The following is a 21337-nucleotide window of genomic DNA, read 5'->3' on the forward strand; positions in this document are numbered from 1 at the left end:
CCTGGGGGTGGAGCCAGGCCTCCTAGGGGTGGAGCTAGGCCTCCTGGGGGTGGGGCCAGGCCTCCTGAGGATGGGACTGGGCCTCCTGGGGGTGGAGCCAGGCCTCCTGGGGGTGGGACTGGGCCTTCTGGGGGTGGAACCAGGCCTCCTGGGGGTGGGACTGGGCCTCCTGGGGGTGGAGCCAGGCCTCCTGGGGGTGGGACTGGGCCTTCTGGGGGTGGAGCCAGGCCTCCTGAGGATGGGACTGGGCCTCCTGAGGATGGGACTGGGCCTTCTGGGGGGTGGAGCTAGGCCTCCTGGGGGTGGGGCCAGGCCTCCTGAGGGTGGAGCTAGGCCTCCTGGGGGTGGGGCCAGGCCTCCTGAGGATGGGACTGGGCCTCCTGAGGATGGGACTGGGCCTTCTGGGGGGTGGAGCTAGGCCTCCTGGGGGTGGGGCCAGGCCTCCTGGGGGTGGGGCCAGGCCTCCTGGGGGTGGAGCCAGGCCTCCTGGGGGTGGGACTGGGCCTCTTGGGGGTGGAGCCAGGCCTCCTGGGGGTGGGACTGGGCCTTCTGGGGGTGGAGCCAGGCCTCCTGGGGGTGGGACTGGGCCTTCTGGGGTGGAGCCAGGCCTCCTGGGGGTGGGGCTGGGCTTCCTGGGGTGGAGCCAGGCCTCCTGGGGGTGGAGCTAGGCCTCCTGGGGGTGGGGCTGGGCCTCCTGGGGTGGAGCCAAGCCTGCTGGGGGTGGGACTGGGCCTCCTGGGGGTGGAGCCAGGCCTCCTGGGGGTGGGACTGGGCCTTCTGGGGGTGGAGCCAGGCCTCCTGGGGGTGGGACTGGGCCTTCTGGGGGTGGAGCCAGGCCTCCTGGGGGTGGGGCCAGGTCTCCTGGGTGGGGGGCCAGGCCTCCTGGGGGTGGAGCCATATATCCTGGGAGCCAGGCCTTTGGTTGGAGGAGGGAAACAGAAAAGGTGCTTTCCTTGCCAGCCTTCTGGCTGCCTCCCAGCCTGTTTGTCACAGGCTACCTCTGTGTTTCCATCAGAGCTTTAGCCATCTGGCTGCATAGTACCTTTAGAAGTCATTGCCAAAGTGCGTGCCTGGAATGCTTGGAGACAGCCTGGTTGTCCATGGGTGGGGGTTCTGGTTACATCACCTCAGATGATGTCACACACGAAGCACGCACATCTCCCGTAGCGTGGTCTGGGAGGGTCTGGGCGCCCCTGTAGAGTGCAGATCTGTGTGCCATGTGCCACACTCGGGGGAGAACAGCAACCTGTAATGACACGGGCTTGTGTGTGCATCTAGATTTCTGGGATGACCCCAAGAGACTGGTCATACTGTTTGCCTCTGGGGAGGCTGGGTCCTGTGACAGGGCGGAGAAGACCCCCCCGCTTATTGCTGAGCCGGTTGGGAACCGCATGTGCACACTGCAGGGAACAGAACCAGTCTCAGGCACAGTGGATAAGCATGTTCCAGCACGGGACCCAGAGCTGAGCAGATGTGGGTGACCTGGCTGCAGCCGCAGCTCCACATTCAACAGCGACCTCATCCAGCTCCCGCCTTCGTGGCTGCAACAGTGGCCACACCACCGGCTGCCGTGGCCTCCACATAGGAAGGAGGGTGGTGCAAAGTGCAGAAGCCACTGAGTGGGAAGGGCTTTTCCAGAAGCCTCTTCCTGACATGCATGTGCAGTCAGCAGTGCTGGGTCCCACAGCCCAACCCCGCTGCAGGGAGGGCTGGGACATGGGGGTTTTCAGCAGGGACCTTGGTGCCCTGGATGGACCTGGGGCCCTGGTGGGAAAGACGAAGGAAGGAAGGCATGGAGACAGGATGGGCGCCCTGTGTGCCTCTTGAATTTTGTGCTGGGAAACTCTGTCGCCTGTGTAAAACAAACTCCAGCACTGTGTGAGGACGTGCCAGCTTCCCCCATGGCCCCCAGCTCGCGTCTGTCCCGCAGCCTTGGCCTCAGCACAAAGCCCCCCATGGGAGCAGGATGCAGGCATGGTTTGGAGACAGGAGGCTCGAGGCAGTATGGGCTCCCCCTTCCTGCAGCGGGAGGATGGGGCTATGCCAGGGACAGGTGAGATGGCAGATGGTGGCCGAGGGGGGTGGCAGTCTGCAAGGTAATGAGGTAGCTCATTATCAGGCAATTTTTCTTGGTGGCTGAGAGCCCAGCTCCAGGGTAACTCACTCAGCCCAGGGAGGTGAGGTCTGGACGTGGCCCTCCCTGTCTAGAGAAGGCACAGCGCTGTCTGCCTGCACAGGGTCCTGCGATGCCCCTCTGTGATGGGCCAGCGCTCCCACATCTGCTAGCTAGAGACAGGTGTGCTTCAAAGGCAGATCCTGGGTTCCTCCACCCAGAGAGGAAGATCTGGTGAATCAGAGTGGCCCAGCCACCTGCCTTTTTAGACAAGCTCCCGGGTGATTGTGATGCAGTCCGGTCCCTGGCTCGACCTGAGAACCATATCCAGAGGTTTACTGAGCGCCCGTGGGGGGCCGAGCACAACTCCCTTTATATGCATTAAGTTTTGTCCAGTCGTCGGGATCACCACCCAGGGGGTAACACTGTCATTAGTCCATTTCACAGACAAGGAACTAGAAACCGAGGACATGAAGTCCTCTGGTCAGGGTCCTGCAGCTGTCCAAGAGGAGCGTCTGTTCTGGTGGACCGGCTTGCTCTCAGGAGCAGGCAGAGCCTTGCAAAACCCCGTACCTGTGTTGCCCCGTGAAGTCCCAGCGTTCTGGAGGGCATGTCACAGCTGCTGCTCTGTAACAGAACGGCAGACCGAGGCCTTGGGCTGTGTCCCCGCTGGGAGCTCCAGACCTGCCACACAGTAGGCACCTGTATTTGTCAGAGACACAGAATTAACATTACGTAACCAATGTAGGTTTATGTATATACACATTATATCCACGTGTACACATATATATACTTATAAATCCTTCCAATATATACTTACATTTTGTGTATTTATATATCTGTGTATATGCACACACACGCGCATGTATATTTTAAAAAAATATTTTAACGTTAATTTGTTTTTGAGAGGAGGGAGCATGAGCAGGGGAGAGGCAGAGAGAGAGGGAGACACAGAATCCAAAACAGGCTCCAGGCTCCACACTGTCAGCGCAGAGCCTGATGCAGGGCTCCAACTCATGAACTGCAAGATCATGACCTGAGCTGAAGTCGGATGCTCAACCGACTGAGCCCCCAGGTACCCTCACACACGTATATACATTTAAGAAGGACTTGGCTCTCACGATTATGGAGGCTGGCATTCCGGAATCTGCAGGGTGGCCTGGCCCAGGCTGGGGGCCCAGAGACAGTTGGTGCTGCAGTTCTGGTGTGTTGTGTGCTGGCACAACTCCGTCTTACTTGGAGGAGGTCAATCTTTTGTTCTCGCTATAGGCCTTCAACTGATCGGATGAGGCCCACCCTCATTATGGAGGGCAACCTTCTTTCCTCAATCCACCGGTTTAAATGCTAGTCTCCTCTAAAAATATCCAGAATAAGGTTTGACTGAATAAATACCTGGGCGCCATGGCCCAGGCACCTTGACACATAAAATCGAACATCACAGTGCCCAGTACACATTTGTCAAATGAGTAAATGAAGCCCGTGGGGGCCAGGAAGGCCCAATTGTGTTAGGGCAGATTCCTCTTTAACGGGCATCAGCCTGGACATGGATAAGCCTGCCGCGTCCGAGGCCAGCCCTTGCCCTGCTGGCCACCTCTTGCTGTGGCCTCAGCCCTGGGCTCCATTTTGCTCCCCTGCTGCGGGAGCCAAGTGTAGACCGGGGCCAGCTGGGCACCTGCTCTGCTCTGCGCCGGCAGCTGTGTCCAGCCCTGCAGGGCGGGGTGGTGGCCTCCCCGGGGCAGCCGCCGGCTTTGCCCGCGGTGGGAAGCGTCCGCGCCTGGGCACTTACCACCCCTCTGGGAGACCGTGGGGCCTTGTGTTCCACGCATGCACCGTGAGCCTGCCAGCGCGACCTCTCTCTCCCGTTATGCAACCTGCCACCCGGGAGAGGGTTCCCAGCCGACTCTGCCATCCCCGGGGGGCACATTCAGTGCCCAGGCTACCTGTGGGGAGGCAGTCTCGGGCAGGCGGCTCTGGAGCCCGGCTTCCTGGGTTCAAATCCACACTCTGACGCCGGTCGCTGTGTCCTCAGCTGTCAAGGGAGAGCATACTGTGTGGCTGTGAGAACCCAGTGGGTAAAGCCGCGGGCCCCGGGAGGCCTGACGTGTGGAAAGGCGCCCGGGAGCCACATCTACAGGGGCCAGCCTTCCCTCGGTCCTGCCACGGGCGTCGCTGAAGTGAGGCCGTCCCCTCCCACCGTGCTCTCCCCCACAAACACCTCACCTAAGGGCCACGTCAGGCCAGCCGTGAGTACGAGTTCTGCCCCCCTGCCTGCAGGCGTGGCCTCGGACAGGCCCCATTCTGCTGCTCGCCCGGCTGGACGGGAAGCACGGCCTCTCGGGGCGTCTGGTTCCTCATCTGTGACATGGGCGCGATGACAGTGGTTACTCCCTAGGATGGTTTTGAAAACGAAGTAGGACACGGGCTCGCCCTGGAACTTGCACGTAGCAAGGACGCGAAGCACACACTCAGGGACCATCGACGGGGCGTGCTGACTGCAAGTCCCAGCTCCTACTTGATGGTCCCACTTACTTTCTTACACACCCGCTTAAAGTGTGCCTTCGGGGGTGCCTGGGTGGCTCAGTAGGTTGAGTGTCTGGCTCTTGGTTTCAGCTCAGGTCACGACTCAGCTCTTGGGTTCGAGCCCCACATCCGGCTCTGTGCTGACAGCCAGGAGCCTGCTTGGGAATGTGTCTCTCTCTCTCTCCCTCTTCCTCTGCTCCTCCCCTGCTCGTGTGCTCTCTCTCTTTGTCTCTCTGAAAATAAATAAACATTAAAAATAAAGTGTGCATTCAGTGGCGATTAGCACCTTCTTGGGAGTTGTGACAACTGTCACCACTATGTACTTGCAGAACTTTTCATCACCCTAGAAAGAAACCCCGTCCCCATCAGCAGGCACTCCCCATTCCCCTCCCCAGCCCCCGGCCACCACGACCCTGCTCTGTGTCTCTGGATGTGCCCCACCCCCTGGCGCCGCTCATGTGGATGAACTCATACAGGATGTGGCCAGCATATTCGCGTTAAGTTTTCCAGGCCCCTCCCTGTTGTGGCAGAAGGGTCAGCACATTGTTCCTTTTTACTGACAAATAACATTCTGTCGTTCCCAGACCTTGTGTATCCATTCTTCGGTTGATGGACACTTGGCTCGTCTCCTTGCATTAACTCTGAAACATATTTTTATCAGCAGACCTTTTATTGAGATACGACGTACTGGCAAAAAGCATGCATATCCTCCACGTGATGTGCGTTGGCTTCTCAGAACAAACACACTCATGGGACAGCATCCAGATCAAGGAATAGAACATCACCAGCCCCCTGAGCCCCCTTTCCTGTCCCCCTTGACCCTGTCCCCCGACCCCCCACGCGTAAGCATCAGTGTGCCCTCCAACACGGACGACTGGTTTCTGAGGTTTGCACAAATGAAAGGAGACCGCACGCAGATGCTGTGACATGAGATGCAGCCCTGCCGTGTGCAGTTCTGGTTCGTTCCTGTTCACTGCTGCATAGTATTCCGTCGTACGGCTACACCACATTTACTAATCATCCTGCTGTCGATGCACAGCCAGTGGCTCCAGGTTAAGGCCGTCCCCGTCTGTGTTGCTGTGGATGTCCACCGTCGGGTGCACGTGTTCAGCTTCCACAGAGATGGCTGGTCCCACAAAGCTGTGTAACTAAAGATTCCAGAAGTGTCTGACAGGTCCAGTAACCCCAAGGTCCTTGCCCTCTGTTAACGTCCGCTGTGTTTACAGCTTTATTGAGATACAAGTCACAGACCGCGCAACTCATCTGTGTCGAATGTCAGTCTGGTGGCGGTAGCGTTCTCACAGGGCTGTGCGACCATCACCACGGTCAGTTTTAGGGCATTTTCATCACCCTGAAAAGAAACCCTGTGTGGCCTCAGTAACATCCACAAGCCCCCATTCCGCCTGGCCCACGCAGCCCCCGATTTACCCTCTGTTCCTGCATAAATGCAATCACCCCCGATTGTGTTGTCTTCACTGGACAGAATGTTTCCCCCACGCATGGCCCGCGTCAGGACTTCATTCCTGTTTTTGGCCGATTAATATTCCAGTGTGTGGACTAAGGTGTGGCTCACGCTTGGTTCATTGGACCATTGACTCAGCAGTCAGTGGTCATTTGGGTTGGTTCCACCTTTTGGCCGCTGTGAGTAATGTTGCCGTGGACATTCTGGTACAAGTCTTTGCGTGGACGCAGGTTTTTCATTTCTAGCCAGGTGGACGCTGGTGGGGAGGGGTGCCGGCCGCAGGGGTGTGGGCAGCCCGGGAAGACTGGCGTCTGGGGGGTCAGCAGTGTCTCGAGGCGGCATCTGGCCTAGAGTCAACGGTGGGATTTGTTGCCCGTGGCCACAGCTCTGCCCCCTGAGCTGTTCTGCTTCTCTGGTGTCAGGAGTCTCCCACAAAGGACTGTCGGTACAAATTCCCCACGCAGGTCCAGAGGCGGGGGGCAGCCTTGACTAGGTTTGTTGTTTCTAGGGAACTCCACAGAGGCCTGGCCGGAATGTTGTCCAGCCCTGAGTGGCAGTCCCATATGCTCACGTCTCGCCAAAGCCCAGCTTTTGCTTGTCGGGGAAGGTGGGACTGAAACAGCTCCTTGGTATTCAGCCACTCACAGAAAGTTCTAGAAGTTGCCTTTGCCGTGGAGAAATGCCTTGGAACAGAGGAAGGGGCTGTGGCTGCTGCGACTGCAAAGAACACCGAGGCTGCCGGTGGGCAGGTGCCACTTGGACAGAAGCATGGAGGGGTTCCAAATGGGCTCTGGTCAGCGGGGGCCGCGGCTTCAGCATGAAGGCAGTGGGTGACGGGCAGTGATCACCGCTGTGCCCACAGAGGAGGCCCTCGTCCCCGCCTGAGCTCTGTGCCTCTTGTTCAAACAGGGCAGAGTCTGGTGGAAACCAGGCTCTGCTCAGTGGCAGGGGCTTGGACTCTGCCCCCAATTCCCTAATGGCCTTGGGCAGGTCACTGGCCGTCCTGGTCTCAGTTTACCCATCAGCAGGAGCACGGGGTCACCCTGGTGACGTTCTGGGCTCTCCCAGCTCTCGGGAAGCGGGCCCAGGTACACAGTGTCTTTGGACAGCAACCCTCCCGGTCGGCTCACGGGGCCTGTGGCCTTCCCGGAGGCCGCGTGGAATGTGTTTATACTCTGGAGCCGAGGAATGCCTGGTCCCTGGAAGCTGGCCGCCCTGGCCAGTGCACGTGTCCGCTGGGGACCTCCCGGCTTCCGTGGAGCCCTTGGGCCTCCCAGTGGCAGGAGGGAGAAGGGACAGCTCCCAGGAAGCCCCAGACATTTCCATCTCAACCAAGTCAGGAACTTGCCCAAAGCAGTGAGATTCTGTTTCCTCGGTTTCATCTAAGTAACTTTTTGTTCAACAACCTACACTCGGTGTGCATTTGGTCAATTCACTCGCTCATTGACGCCGTGAAAATGTTGGAGTCTAAGCTCAGAAACTGTGGCTGCAGAGGCAGCGGGGACTAGTTTGTCACCTGCCCGCTGGGGTGGCCGAGTTGGGCCAGGCCTGCACCTCACCCTTGTGTGGCCTCCACGGAGTCCTCGAGAGGCCGGTATCCTTCTCTCCCCTACGAAGGAGGAAATGCCAGGGGCAGAGTGGCCAGGCTGTGGACCCAGGACTGACTGCCCCCCAGGACCTCTCTTTGCTCCACACTGCCCGTCCCCCAGACCCAACCAGGATGTGATCCTCACCTGCCTGTGCTCTGACCCCGGCCCAAGCCAGGGCAGTGTTATGGGGACCCCTGTGTGCTCTGGAAAAGCTGGGAGGGGTCCGTTCTGCCCGGAGGAGAGTGGGGAAGGCAGCACCGAGCAGGCCACCTTGTGGACCATCCTGCAGATGGCCAGATGTGGCCTGGTGACTTGGAGAGGCCATCTGCGCCGTGGCCGTGATGCTGGGCATTTAGCTCCATTTAAAGAGGTCACGTTGGGCCGCTAACTTTGTAGATGGGAGGGGGTTGGGGGACTCGGGTCTTGGGGCTGGTGATACTGAGATAGTTTAGCGGTGAGGACAACAGCACCACTCACCATTAGCGGGACCCGCATGTCCCGACAGCACCGGGGCTCTGACCCGAGTAGCTCCTGGGGGGGACTTGAGGAGAACCCCAGCATTTGGAGCCCAAACCCACCAAAACCTCCGCTGCCTTGTGAGAGTGGCGGGTAGGTGGCTGTGTGGGCGTCCGTGGCTGCTGCGGTGTGCGCCCATGGACTTGGTGGCTCAGAACCACACAGCTCATTCTCCGGCAGGCTGGAAGTCGGAAGTCAGGGGTGGCCTCGCTGGTCCAAGTGCCTGCAGGACTGGCTTCTCCTGGCGGCTCCGGGGGGACTGTTTCCTTGTATCTTCCAGCTGCCGAGGTGTCCGCGCTGCTCGCCTCGTGGCCCCGGACCACATGGCCTCTGCTCTCCCTGCGTCCCCACCGTGCTGCCGTCTGCCTCTCCTGCAGTCAGACCCCCCTTGGCCTCCCTTTTATAAGGCTCACCTCCCACATCCGGATCCTCAGTCCCTTGGGCACACGCCCTTTGCCCTGCGAGGTCACATATCCACAGTGCAGGGATTGGGACGTGGGCGTGGTGCCAGGCTATTATCCAGCCGACCACAGTGACATAATGAACCCCAGGAGGAAAATTGACTCTATACTGTTCCTTTCCACTGACAAAGACTGCAGGTGGCCAGAGAAGGATCTGGAAACACAAGAGTCATGGCCTGTTCTTCCTGTCATGTAGGGTGAGCCCCAGAGCAGGTGCCCCTCTCTCAGGGCACAAATGAGCCAGAAGTGACCCCAAGGTGAGGCCCCAGGGAGGCTGGAGATCCCAACGGCAGGAGCCCTTGCTCACATCCAGTTTATAACCACCCCCTTCCTCGACCTCACTTGTCCCCGATGGGCCTCCTGGGCTGCCGGAGCCTTCGTCCCAGTCCCAGGGCTGGCTGCGGGTGAGTTCCTGACACTGAAAGGCATCTGTACAATGGGTGCTGCTGCGCACTTCTTGGCAGGCTGGAGGGCGTGGGACACAAAGTCAGAGAGAACCGGGCGTCCTCTGGAAGGACCCCACAGCCTCTGTGACCCCCGTCAGCCTCCCCTCCTTCACAAAGGCACCTTTCCTGACAAGGGATAATAACGTGCTTGTTGCTCTCAGCCTGGACTTGCTCAGGGGACTTCACAGCCAAGGCCACCAAAGGAAAACCCCCTGCTGGTTCTCCTCGGACTCGAGTCCTCACGTCGGGCTACGGGGGGCGGCTCGTCCCTCAGGGAGAGGCCTTGGCACAGAAGCTGTCCAGCGACAGAGACAGACCCACTGGGGACACAGAGCCCCCGGGGGGGTGGCTGTGGCTTGCAGGCATCTGAACACCGTCCACGCCGCCGCCAGTGTGGCTGTGTCTCTCTGGAGCCGCGTCCCCAGCCGGGACGGGATCTTTTCTTACCGGGCGGACGCGCCGCCTTGTGGGTGGGGCAGGCCGGCTCAGCCCCGGGGGCGGGATTACTGGCGACCAGAAGGACCACGGTTCAGAGGAGGATGGGTGAAGTGGGGTCAGAGGATGGCACGGGAAGTTGGGTGCAGATCGTTTCTTGGGGCGAGACCCACAGTGGGGACCGGGAGGGTCCCACTGGGCCCGGGACGCAAACTCAGGCCCCCTTGAGGCCACATTAATTGCCAAGTTCGAGGTTTCTATGATGTGCACTCTGAAATCTCTGTCTCCGGTATTTCCCTACCGACCCCTGAGCATCCTTGTCGTGGCCTCTAACCTCTGACCTCTTCGGCTTCCCATCAGTACTGGTAACAACCACCACACTGAGTGGTTGAGGGACTGCCTCGTCCCACAGCCATCTGCTGCCTCGTGCCGGAAGCAGGCCTTGGTGTGGCCCTGCCCCCCCTCCCCAGCCTGTGGCCTGTGCCCCGGTTCCCGTCTGCCTCCTCTCCCGGGAAGAAGCCAGGTCCACCTGATTGTCTACGGCTCTCGGGGGCACCGATGGCCCGGGAGATCCCAGTTTGGGTGACCACTGTGGTCTCTACCCACTCAGGCTTGGACGCTGGTGCCATCACGGGGGAGGGGCACTGAGTGGGCCATTTGGCTGACCTGCCCTAGCTAGCGCCCCTAAGGCCTGGTAGATTGCCCGATGCAGTGGGTGCTGCTTCCCCTGGGGGCCGAGTCGGAAGTCTCTGGAAGGAGCTGTTTGTCACAGTGATCAGCCCACCTGCACCTGGGGGGCTATAATTAAAGTCACCTCGTCCCTGCCAGTGTGGACAGCACATCGAGTGGAGAGATGTCCTCAGAAAGAAGAGCTGCTCACACAGAGAAGGACCAGCAGCCCTCCTTTCCTCCGTCCGCTTCCTCCTACCTGCTCTCAACTCAATTCCCTGCTGCCCCCAGCGGGCCTGACTTATTAATTACCTCTGCCTCCCTCCCGAGCTGCCGCCTCCGGTGCTCAGAAGCACTCCGCTACCTGCCATCATCCCCTGCTTTAATGCCAGTGGCCCCCGGGTATTCACACGTCAGCCACTGGGCTGTGCCCCCTGACCCCTGGTCAGGTTGGCACGCTGCAACTCTCCCCAGAGGCAGGGACGGTTCACCAACCAGGCTTGGAGGACTTAGTAACGGGCCCAGGCGCATGCCACTGTTTAAGCTCCGAGGCAGGATTCAAACCACAGCAGGGTCTAATGCTCATGCCCGTGGCTGTGGGGTCTTTTTTTCACTGATGGTTGGAGCAGCTGGATGGAGGTGGACACTTCTGTTTCTCTAAGTTTACACTTTTTTTTTTTTAAACAGTATATTTATTTTTGAGAGAGCATGAGCAGGAGGAGGGCAGAGAGAGAGGGACACAGAATCCGAAGCAGGCTCCGGGCTCCAAGCTGTCAGCACAGAGCCCGACGCGGGGGCTCGGACCCACGCACTGTGAGATCGTGACCTGAGCCGAAGTCGGAGACTTGACCGACTGAGCCACCCGGGTGCCCCCGTTTCTCTAAGTTTAGATGAGCTATATCGGGGTTGGCAAACTACGGCCCAGAGGTCAAATCACGCGACTGCCAAGTTTGTGAATAAAGTTTTATTGGAACACAGCCACGCCTGTTCGTTTCCTTCGGGCTGCTTTGGTTCTGCGACCCTGGAGCCCAGCAGGTGCAGCAGAGACCGTGTCTGCAAAACCGAAAATATTTACTGCCTGGCCCTTCGTAGGAAAAGTTGGCTAAGCCCCGAGCTGCACATTTTGCAGGACAAAGCAAGAGGGAAAGGAGCGTTTCCCTCCTGAACCTGAGTTACTTAGTGGCTTCTTCTTGAACTGGCTCGGAGAAGGATTCCCTCTTTTTCTGGAAGGCAGATGGTATTTGATTGTCCCAAGTGTGGTGGGCACACGAGTGGCCATTGTGCACTTCACTCCACTTTTTATATGAAAATTTCCGAACTAAAAAAATGAATAATAATACATATAAAACACATCAGGCTAAAAATAGTCACCTAACAATTATGTCATTGTAGGTCAGTCTTACAATTATATTACTTTGAACCAGGCAGCTTATTTGGAAAACACACCTTCTTCTGAAACGACCTCCAGTGAGGCTAGACACGGGCCCTCATGGGGGTGACAGGAGGGAAGCGATGAAAAAGGACACGAGCAATTCACAGGGATTTAGCAAATCTTCCTGTAGGGAGGACCTCCCAAGGGTAGGTGTCACAGTGAATAAGCCTTCCAGAGATCTCTTTGAAGAGGAACATGTTAAGCGCTTAGGTTGTGAAGACCGGCGAAACCCACAAGTCCACTTGGGAGAGCCCCGCCCCGATACATTGTCGGGGGAGACGTGTGTCCTGGCGAAGCGATTATCAACAGCATCTGGGATGGATCCCAACCTCACACCTCGAGGTGAGAACGAGATGGCATCTTGGGAAACCGAGGATGACAGCTCAGGAAGCGGCTCTTGACGAACACGCCGATGTCGACCACACGTGCAATGAATCTGAATAAAATTGACTCACAAACTGTGAGTGGAACAAACGTTACCTCTAAGTTAACGTGTTGAGTTATTGCTGGTCAAGGACCGCATGGAGCCCTTGAGACGTTCATGTGAGTTCGTCCTTTTCTCAGATTAGTCGTAGTCGGGTGTTTGGTGGGTGGCCTTCAGAGGCCCAGGGCCCTTCGTGCAGTGGGCCCACTGTCCCCTGGGGTGTCCAGACAGCAGATGGTCTACAGGCTGGGGAAAGCTGGACGTGGGAGGTTTCTGAGGCCAGGCCTGGAGCCACGCACGATCTGACTGCCCGATTTCCACCGGGCAAACTGTTGAGTGCCCGTGCTACCTGCCAGGGAGGCTGGGAAATGGGGTCAGCCTGTGTCCCCAGGAGTAAGAGGGAACCGTGCCCTGGACAATTCGCCAGCCTCCAACACATGTTCTATGCGATCTCACTAAGGATTCCAAAACTGCCTTCCTAAGGGGCGCCTGCGTGGTTCAGTCGGTTGAGCATCCGACTTCGGCTCAGGTCATGATCTCTTGGTTGGTGAATTGACTCAGCCCCACGTCAGGCTCTGAGCTGTCAGCTTGGAACCTGTAGCCTGATTCGGATCCTCTGTTTCCCCTTCTCTCAAATACAAACATTAAAAAATGTTTTAAAATAAAAAAATAAAAATGCACTTCTAATTTAATTAAAATTTTATAAGCATTCCTGTGACTATTTCATGGACATCCAAAACACTTGTGTATTCATGTTGGCCCAAAACCATTTGGAGGGTCCCATACTAGGCGTTTCCCCGGATTTGAGGCTCCCTTATATCCAGGCACAGGTGTGATTTCTTGATTGGGAAAGAGGTCTGCCCTAGGTGAGGTGGAAAGGGCAAGCTGACGAACGAGAGGTTCCTGTGGCTGCCCGCTGGCTCTTGCCCTCCCTTGACGTCCCAGGGGACCTGCTCAGGGGGCTCGTGGTGGGACTGCACGCGTGCGCACTCGCAGTCTGACCAGCGAAGACATGGGAGGCAGGCAGATGGCATATTTCCATGAGAAAAAAACACGCCGATACGCACGCGAGAAGGTCTGTAAGGAGACACCGCAGAGGGGAATAGTGGCGATCCCTGGGAACAGAAACGGTAAGCCTCTATTTGGTCAAGGTGTGATTGAGCGTGCTCGTGGAAAAGCCCACAAGTTGTAAGTCAGACAAGCACAGACGCGCAGCCTCCCCGCTGGGCCACCACCCCAGCTTCTGGTGCCGTGGGGTAGTTTCACCTGTTTGAACTTGGGTGCGGATCATGGAGCCTTAGCGCGTCTGGCTTCCCGCTCGGGTCGGCCACCGCCGTGTGCATGATCAGGGCGGCTCATTTCCTCCCTGGGCAGTGCAGTCGGGAGGTTTTACGTTCTTCATCATGCTTATCTATATTTTCCCATTTTTCTACAATGCATATACATTACATAATGAAACACGTTTTTAAAAATCAAAGCAGGGGGGAAAGGCAAATTGGTTTCAAGGAGAATTCAAACGACAACAAAAACGGCACTGTCCTGGGGCTTCTGGTTCAGGAACAGCTTCAAAACATATAATTTCTGGCCAAGGCCAGCCTGTCTGGCGGCCAAATGGGGGGAGCGCGGGCAGCTGTCACCACAGGCGACGTCCTCCTCCGGTCTCATGACCCGACCCTGGCAGGCAGAGGAGGCCTGAAGCCAGGAAGGAGGCTGCCTCGCTCCTCCACCCGGCTAAATATACGCGCCAGAGGCCCCGCTCCCAGCCTCCAGGTCTCTCCTGGCCTTTTTCTTTCCCACCCAAGCATGTGGCGAGGAGAGAAGGGGACCCACTCTCCAGAAGAATGAGCGGCCAGGCAGGAGCCGCCGCGGGGAGTGGGCACGGCTCCGTGTGCCATGGGCAGAGGCTCACCTGAGAGTGACAGAGCTCGTCCTGACGGCCGTCGTCAGAGAAAGGACGAAGCTTGTGCAGGCTGGGCCAGAGGTGGTCCTGCAGTCGGCGGACACGTGGGGTCCGCCTCTCCTCTGGGACCGCCGGGCTCCGGGAGGGTCTGGATCCATACCTGTCTCTTAGGGCTGTGTGAACTGTCTCCCTGGAGTCCTTCCTCTCGGTTGTCGAGTGAGCATACGCACCAGATACACTCTGGGATTTCTTACTCATCTGGGCTGCAAAGGAGCCAGAAAAAAGGAAAGATCATCACTGACGTATAGCTCAGAAGGGAAAAATAGATTTATGTCTTCAAATACGTGCCCCAGGGGTTCAGAATGTGGGTTCCAGAGTCAGGCTGTCTGCTCTTGTGTCCTGGTCCCACATCTACCAGCTGTGTGGCTTGAGGAAAACCACTTTGCCTCTCTGGGCCTCAGTTTCCCCATCTGCAAAATGGGGATAATGGTAAGACTTACCTTAAAGAGTTGTGCAGACTAAGTGGGCTAATAAATGTAAGGCCCTGAGGATGATGTTGGGCCTGTGATAGATGCTCAATAGTATTGTGAGGTGTGCAAGCACATACACACATGCACAGTTCACTTATGCACACACATACACGTACACACACAGTTCACTCATGCACATGCACACATACATGCACACTTCACTCATGCACACACACTTATACACACACTTCACTCATGCACACACACATATACGCACAGTTCACTTTTTGCACACACATACACACACAGTTCACTCATGCACACACATACACATTTCATTCATGCACACACACATATACACACAGTTCACTCATGCACATGCACACACACATATACACATGCACAGTTCACTCATACACACATGGTTTACTCATGCACATGCACACACATGCACAATTCACTCATGCACACACACGTACACATACATTCACACTTCACTCATGCACATGCACACACACACGCACAGTTCATTCATGCACACGCACACATATGCACATGCACACCCTAACATAATATACTCACCTACACACCCATGTATACATATGTACACACACATGCACACAACACACACCAACACCAACACACATATACTCACATACCCATGTACACACACACATATGTACAGATGCATGTGCATGCACCCACACAAACAAAAACATGCAAACACACAGTCTACAATACACGTACACGTGTCTGCATATACACGTACAAGCACACACATGTACATCCTCACACATGCGTGTGCACATGTGTACACAGGAGAGTTCTCTACAATCAGGACCAGGGCCACCAGGACGAGGGGTGATCCCCTCTAGGTGTAAGCTTGCACCGTGGGACCCTGAGTGCGGGCGCCTCTTGACCTGTGCCCCCTTGGTGCCTTGCTCGCCTCCCCTGGTCCCAGCCTGACCCGCGTCTTCCAGAGGTGATGCAGCAGCTTGCAACCCCACAGAACCAGAACGTGGCTGTGCCTGGAGCAGCAGCCTTGGGAAGGCCTCTTGATTCTGGTTAGTTAATCCTGGGTGAGTCTAGGTGATTAGTCATTCCTCATAATGGCGAGGCTAGTCCTCAGCTGGACCAGAGGGCACAGCTTCCCGTCTTAGACTGGGTTCCGGAAGCAGAACTGAGTTCGTTCTAACCACAGTGGTGGGAGGACGTGGTGGAGGCCCTCCACCCTGTCGCCCGCTCTCTGAGGGCCGCCCCTGTGCGGACACCCGCAGCGTTTCAGCCTCCCCGGTGCCACACCAAGCGTGCACCACACCTGCCGGGTGGCCCTGCTCCCGGATTCTCGGGCTTCCCGGCAGCAGCTTTGGTGGCCCGGCGGCTCACACCCGCGCTCCATTCTCACCTTTGCAGCTGCTCGCTGGGTGTCTTCGTGCACCAGGCCTGGGCGCGGGGTGAGCAAGCCCCTCCCTGCTCACCTGGGGCTCGCAGACTTCTGTCTAGACCTTGCCCCAACGTCACGTGGAAAGTGACTCCTGGACAGCGTGCAGGCATGAAAGCACTGTGCTCTGAGGGCACGGAGGGGGCCGGTGGGCGGGGGTGGGTGTCCTCGAAAGCAAACAGACCCAGTGAGTCCACACCCAGGCGTCTCCCCGGGAGAACTGAAGCCACAGGTCCGCACGGAAATCTGTGCGTCGTGGTCACAGCGGCGTTATTCCTAATAGTCGCAACGTGCAAACAACCAGATGTCCGTCCGCCGAGGAACGGGTAAACGAAGGTGGCCTACCCGAACAGCGCCATGTCCCTCTGACACAGGCCGCAACGCGGACGCACTGGGAAACGTCTTCCGGAGGGAAGAAGCCAGCCATAGAAGGTCACACAGAGCAGGATTCCTCTTAAACGAAACGTCCAAAGACGCAAATGTGTAGACAGAAAGTAGAGTCATGGTTGCCAGGGGCTAGAGAGGGTGGAACATCCATTTGGGTGATGGAATGTTCTGGAACTGCATTGTGGTAACAGTTACAACGGCTCTGTGCATGTGCTAAATGCCACTGGATTGTTCACTTTAAACAGTTAATTTGATGTTGTGTGAATTTTATCTCGATAAAAAAGGAAAGAAAAAACAGCATTAGCAGCGGGTAGGAGGCAGCACAGTTCCATATGGAGCCCAAAGAAGGCCCAGGTGGGACATAGCAGGGACCGTCCCTGCTCCGGAGCACTTCTCTGCCCCACCCTACCACCTTCCACCCATGGCAGCCACAGGCCAGCCCTCCTCAGGGGCTGGCCCCAACCGCCTCCTGTCATCTTATTAATACAGTGACGATACCCGCACAGCACGCTCTCTGCTAAGCGCTGGCCCTGCTCTTGGACCTCAATTCTCTCACCGTCCTGGAGACAGGATTGATTATTGAGCCCACTCTCCAGATGAGGGGAGTGAGCCCGGAGGCAGCGTGGTGGGAGGAGATTGGAAACCCAGCTCTGGGGGCGCCTGGGTGGCTCAGTCGGTTGAGCATCTGACTCCAGCTCAGGTCATGATCTCAAGGTCCGTGGGTTCAAGCCCCGCGTCGGGCTCTGGGCTGACAGCTCAGGGCCTGGAGCCTGCTTTGGATTCTGTGTCTCCCTCTCTCTCTGCCCCTCCCCGACTCGCGCTCTGTCTCTCTCAGCCTCTCAAAAATAAAGAAAACGAATTTAAAAACATTAAAACAAACAAAAAAGAAACCCAGGTCTGCCTGATTCCAAAATCTCTTGCTATGGGGAAAAATTTTAAAACGCTTTTTGTGGCAAGGATTGCTGGATTCTGTGATACTGGGAAGGAAGCTCAGCCAGGTGACTGAGCTGCAGGTCTGAGTTTGTTCCGTGGCAATATAGTCCCTGGAGGGCAGACGGTGGGCTGGAGGGCAGTGGCTGAACAAATAGGACCGGGAGGGGGCGTTTGCCGTGGGTGCTCACACAGACGTGCTCCTGGGGTCGGTTGTCCCGGGTACGGCTCAGCATGCTGGGTCAGGGGGCCGCACTGGTGACTCCTGGGTCATCACACTCTGACACCAGGACAGTATGAGGAAGACATACCTGGAGACTGCTGGTGGTGGAGCCAGGGGGATGCCAGAATCCGCCCGTGTCCTACACCCCGTCCCCGAGTGTGAGTCAGCTGTTGCCTTGTAACAAACACTCCCAAACTCAAGGACTTAACACACATGCATTAGCTCATGGTTTTGGTGGGTCAGGAATCTGGGAGCTGCCTGGTGTTTCTGGCTCCCGGCGTCTCCCTTGGCGGTGGTCAGGAGGTCACGTGGGGCTCTAACTTGGCACAAGGGTCCACTTCCCAGCTAACCGTGGTTGTTGGCAGGCCTCAGGTCCTCGCTGGCTGTTCACTGAGGCCTTTACTCCTTGCTATGTGTCTCCATAGGGCAGCTCCCAACATGACAGCTGGCTTCCCAGAGTGAGTGATGGTGGGGGGGGGGGGGCGGAGAGAGGGGGAGAGGGAGGGAGAGGTAGGGAGGGAGCAAGAGAGGGAGGGAGCAAGAGAGAGAGGGAGGGAGAGAGAGGGGGGAGATAAAGAGAGGAGGAGAGAGAGTGCTTCGACTCTAACTTCGATCCCCTCAAAAAACACTCAAAGCAAATAAGAACAAAATTAGCATTTGTTCGATCTGGGTACACAGGCGTCTGGTACGTGCTGAGCTCTTCGTAATTTGGATCTGGGGTGCGTGTTGACAATGGAGCCGCTCTGGGGGTGCTCTGGAGAGGTGGGTTGAATTCACCCCCACAGTTGCTGATGCGCCGAGACTCCCAGGGGTCATCACCCTCCCCGTGCGTCATACGTGCACGTGGGTATGCGTGTGACCGAGTGTCTCGCAGTTGTGCCCACGTGCGGTGGCATCTGATTCGATCTTAGACTCTGCGCCGCTGGAGGCCGCCGAGCCCTATCCCCTCTCCCTGTGCCCCACGTCCCGCCCCGGCTGCTCCTCTCCTGGGGGACTAGCCCCACCCTCCAGCCGCAGTAAGGCCCCAGGCCCGTCTCCTTCCCTTGCTCTTTCCAGCCCTTTTGCAGCAATTCGGGGGCTGCCTGGGTCTCCCCAGAAAGCCCCATCACAGGAGTGACAACCTGTTCCCGCCCTCTGAGCGTGTGTGCACCTCATCACTCTTGACGTCCGAACCCAACTTTGGCGGGGGTCCCCCCTGTCCCTCCAGCGTGGCCACAGCACAGCGACCCCTGGGAAGTTCTCACCTCCAGATTCTGGAAGGCTGGGGCCAGGTGAGTCGGGAATCTGGCCACGTGTTAGCATATTGGTGCTTTTGTCTCCTGGAACAGGAGGGCTCCACCCCACCCTGGGTTAGCATTCTCAGGGGGCGAGGAGCCCTCCTTCTGGCTTCCCTCCCCACCCCACCTGCTGGTCTTTCCCGGGGCTGACCCTCAGCATCTCGGTGGGAGAGAAAAGCGGAAGAGGAGGGGCTCCCGCCGACACGGACAGACGCCAGTGCCCCCCACCCCGGGGCCTCTCCCCCATGTTAGCCCCTCACCGGCGTGTGGCTCTGAGAAGCATACCACGAGGCACAGCAGCGCTCTGATGCTGGAAAGAAGAAACAGGAGCCCTGGCTCCCTAAAGTCCCCAGAGCTTCGTCCAGAATTTCTCAGCTGTCAGAGGGACAGAGGGACACAGAGCACCCGGCACCTGTTGGTAGCAATATGTGCGAAATATGTGATTGCGTACAAATATACCAGCTTTGCGTGTTCCGAGGGAGGGGGCGGGGGGGACTGTAAAAATAACGCTGAATTTGTTCTTGGGATTAACACCGAACTGCGCGAAACGGCCCTTCGGGAGCACAAAAATGGCCCAAATCGGCAATTTCGTGTGGCTGTATGGAAAGCAAAACGCTCTTTTTGTGCCCTCCGCCCAACTTGTGCCAGGATTCAAGCTATCTGCTTGTTTGTCCGTTTGCCTCTGGCCTCCCCCGACCCCGGTGCAAGGAACGGGCGCTTGCAGCCTGGCGGGGTAGAAGGGAAACGGCATCTACTCTTGGGTCTCCGTCTCCGGTTGGTTCCCCGTTGCCGGGGTGTGCGGCCGAGAGAGCCGGCTTCCGCGCTGCACGGCCGCTCCCGTCCAGACGGGGTCTCCCTCGGCCCGCCATCCTCTCCGGACCTGCTAGCTGCTGCAGGAAGCCTGTAGGCCCCGCCGCGTGCGGGGCTGGACGCCCGCCGCCTGGCCTTGGTGCAGAGAGCTGGTCTCTCCCATCCTCTCGGGGTGGATTAGATTCGCTGAAATTGGCTGCATAAACAGCCCGGCTGGACCGGCGGCTAATGGCAGAGGTTCAGGCTCCTTGGGGCTGGCGGGAGCTGTGCCAAGAACCAGTCTTCTCTAGCCCCCCATGGCGACATTAACACCCTGCCTGGGGCTGTGGTCTGTGGGGCCCCAGGGGCACCAGGCTTCCTGCAGGAGGACGGTGGCAGAGAGCCCATGTGCGCCCGGGCGACCCCTACAGCTGAGAGGGTGCCCCTGGACCAGCGCATCAGAAATGCAGAGTGCCAGGCCCCACCCAGTCCTGCTGAACCAGTGCCGCCGTTTAACCAGAGTCCAGGTGACTCTGGTGCTGTGGAGGGTTGAGCAGCGCCGTGACAAAGGGGACTGTCCGACGACAGCAGCAGGTTTGCAAAATGCCCTTGACCTGGCCCTTGTACGTTTCCGAATCTATTCAACAGAAGCGAGCAGAGGGCACACGTGGAAATATTTGATCTGGTGACACGGCTCTTACTGTGGGTGTGTCCCATTCACAGCAACCTGGGCAGTGGCTCTCCGGGGCCCACGAACGTTGAGGAGGCCGGAGTCGTCCACCTAGGACAGGGCAGGGTTAGCAATTCGGGTCAGACAGTCAGCAGACCATTCTCCACCCCCAAGCCCCCCAGCAGCCCCACTGTGTGAGCCGTGTTATCTATGCCCGAGGGCAGGACGGTGCGTCTCCAGTGCTGGGGGCTGGCCAGGGGGGGATGCACTCTGTCTATAGAACTGGGGGTCCTACTGTCCAGTTTGGGGGACCCACAAGGACACACGAACACCCTTCCATACCGGCCTGCAGCCTATGCCTTCTTCCCTTCTTCCTGCCTCCTTACAAAGTCCCAGAACCTCAGGGGCTTATGTGGCTTCCCAGGGGAAGGAGGGTCTGTTCTGCCAGCCGAGGCCCTTGCTGTTGTGGCTGCCCCTGGAGTTGCTGGTTTCCGCGACCAGCGAAGCCCCTGTCTGAGGCAACACAGGCCAGCATCACGATCGGCAGCCTAGGGCATTCTGGAACGTGATGCTTGAGACCAGAGGGGTCGGGAATCATTACTGCAGCTAATGCTGCTGAAGCTAACAGCAGCTCCGTGGTAAAGGGGTTTCCAGCACTTCTCACAGGTGCCAGAGGGCGCATGTGGCCACACAGACAGGTGCAACCACCTTCCCCACCGCAGGCTCCCGGGAACCGTGGGCACAGACAGCCTAGCATCGGTGATACGCTGGGCGCGCAGTCAGCCGGCCCTCCTGCCCCCCGTCAGGATGCCTTCCAGAGCTCCAAAGAGGAGAGAGCCCGCCCCTCCTCCCCGGGGCCATCCCTGCCCCGTTCGTGCCCAGTGTAGACTCTGGAACCAGACGCCTGGGCTCAGATCCTGGCCCCCGCCGCTTAGCGGCTGTGTGATCCTGGGCAAACGGCTTTACCTCTCTGCGCCTCAACCTCCTCCTCTGTAAAATGGGTCCTAATAGGATACTTAGCTCACGCAGGTGCTGTGTGGGTTAAATGAGCTGGTATATGAAAAGCACTGAGAACACATGAGCACGAGGTAAGCCAAGGCCTCAAAAGCACAATAGAAACACCACACACGTGTGAACGTTTGCTATTATTAACGGCCACAGACGGACACCAGCAGCTATTAAG

The 21337-nt window shown here is 57.8% G+C and overlaps 1 protein-coding gene and 1 non-coding gene across 12 annotated transcripts in view; both read left to right on the forward strand.

The window, feature by feature from the left end:
* Positions 1 to 21337, forward strand: part of JPH3 (junctophilin 3) — a 166402-nt gene that overhangs the window by 54025 nt on the left and 91040 nt on the right. The gene's annotated exons all lie outside the window — the stretch shown is intronic.
* Positions 16924 to 17008, forward strand: TRNAW-CCA. The gene has a single exon. It is a non-coding gene; the product is annotated as a tRNA-Trp (tRNA).

Source organism: Leopardus geoffroyi, chromosome E2 (assembly GCF_018350155.1).
Source record: "Leopardus geoffroyi isolate Oge1 chromosome E2, O.geoffroyi_Oge1_pat1.0, whole genome shotgun sequence".
In the NCBI taxonomy this organism is placed as follows: Eukaryota; Metazoa; Chordata; class Mammalia; order Carnivora; family Felidae; genus Leopardus; species Leopardus geoffroyi.